The following is a 2,284-nucleotide window of genomic DNA, read 5'->3' on the forward strand; positions in this document are numbered from 1 at the left end:
GAGGAGTTTCCAAGGGCCCTCCTTATGAGAAAGCCACACCCATAAGGATTTATCATCAGGCTGTGACCTGATTAACAGGCTAGACTCTACACTTTTATATATCAAGTTGACATGAAACTATGTAACCCCTTGTCAACTTGACACCTTTAAACAACCACTTTAGCCATACATAATTGAAAAAATAAATACAATAGTAAAATTATATTTGTGCCCATTAAGACAAAATTCAAATGCATACAAATCAGAATGTGCCAGCCTCATTTAAACATAATATTCTATAAGTGAACAAAACAAAAATATCCTATGCCTAACAATTGCAGTTATACACACACCTACACCATAATCTTATAATCCTATCAGCATATTTCCTCACCTATGAAAGTTTGTAAGCTAGTCACTTCACACCTTTAACTCCTTCATTTTGGAGACCCAATGTACTATCCTTTCATATCAACCCAGTGCTCTGAGGAGAAAAGCATGTTTCTTGATGCGAAGAATCTTCATCTCAGTGGGAACCGTATGAGTCCACATCCATAAGCAAAGTCACATCAGCACAGGCCATCCACAAAGTCAGCAACAATATGCACCGGTTCACGGGCTCAAAAATCCTCTCTTCGTCTGGTTGGCTGAAGTCAGTGACCTTACACACTCAATTCATATTTCCTAATAGTCATTTGGATCACACACTATATCAATAACAATGGGTAGAAAAAATCCGTGTCATGCTAGTATAGCCAGATACTAAACACATTCTCAAAAGCGTCAAATTCCATTCCTTTCTTAGCTAACCTGTCCCATCCATATGCAATTTGGTCTTAGGTCTCTGGCTGCATCAAGCCAGAGCCAGACCTTCCGTCAACCATTTTGACTAGGAGGCGTGGCCTCAGAGAAGTTCCAGGGGTGGTTTCAACCCTTGAGCTCAACATGTACTTTTATCACATTCATTTTCGCCGTTTCAAACAGGAATAACTAGAGGCAACTTGTAGGAATCAAAGCCTTCACTTCCCATGTCCTTTTCAGAAGACAAGCCAGTAGACTGCATGACATATCTGACCTGCAGCTAGCCAAGAAGAAAAGCTGCCATAAGGCAGAGGTCAGACAAGCATCCCCTCTCCATCTTCGTGATTTGGTTCTCTAGTACCAGACTCCCCAGGTGGTAGGCCAGGTTGACAAGAGAAAAAAGTGCAACAACTCTCACATATGTCTAAGAGAGCTTTATGTCAATAAGTAATTATAGACCAAGCTAACATCCCAGCCCAGTCCAGATCAAGTCTGATACTAGTCCATAAGTCCCTGTCAGGCTTACTATCACACAGCCATGATCCATAATGCAGGCAGATCATAGGCCAGTGGGTGAAAAATCACGTCTATACCATAGTGCTGGCCCCTGACAGGGTTCTGACAGATCCCAGAGTGTCTTGCCAGAAGGAAGGTGAAGGCAGAGAAAGAGGGAGAAGGGGAGGTTCCCAAGGCCCATTTTATAAGAAGACCATGTCCACAAGGAGGTGCCATCGGGCTGTGACCTGATGGACAGGGTAGACTTCATCCCAACACTTTTATATATCAAGTTGACATGAAATTATGTAACTATCACACCTGGGTTTTGTTCCTTTCTATATGAAGTTGGTGATTTGTTTTTCTATTTCTGTGCAGAATTCTTTGGAGACTTGGAACGGAAATGCATTGCATTTATAGAGAGTTTTCCCTGATATTGCCATTTCCACTACAGTACAGATTCCTATCCATGGCATTGTGCATCCTTCCATTTACGTATATATTTTTAGTTTCTTGTAGAAGTGTTTTGTAATTTTCTTTGTAAAAATCTTTGCTACTCTGGTTAAATTCATTCCTAAATATTCTTTCCTTCAGGTAGTTACTGTAAATGATTTATTAATTTCCTTTTCAGAGTCTTGTTTTTAATGTAGAAGAATTCAATTGATTTTGTAGGTTGGCATTATCTAACCAGTTATACAGTATGTAACCAAAACTTTTCAATGTGATTGTCTCTATATAAGCTACGTCATCTGAAAATAGTGTTGCTTCACTTTTGCTGATTTGGATGCCTTTAATGTCATTTCCTTATTGTCTTTTAGCATTGGTTAATGATTCCAGGAATATATTAAATAAGTGTGATGATAATCCAGGGCAGATGATCCCTTCAGGACCAGTGGTGAGAGTGGCGATACTGGGAGACTAGAGGGAGGGTGGGTTGGAAAGGGGGAACTGATTACAAGGATCTACATGTGACCTCCACAGCTCTTTTTGAGCACCAGCTAGTACAAAA

This window comes from Echinops telfairi, unplaced genomic scaffold (assembly GCF_000313985.2).
Source record: "Echinops telfairi isolate 266 unplaced genomic scaffold, ASM31398v2 ScPeMD7_6;HRSCAF=24_0, whole genome shotgun sequence".
Taxonomy (NCBI): Eukaryota; Metazoa; Chordata; class Mammalia; order Afrosoricida; family Tenrecidae; genus Echinops; species Echinops telfairi.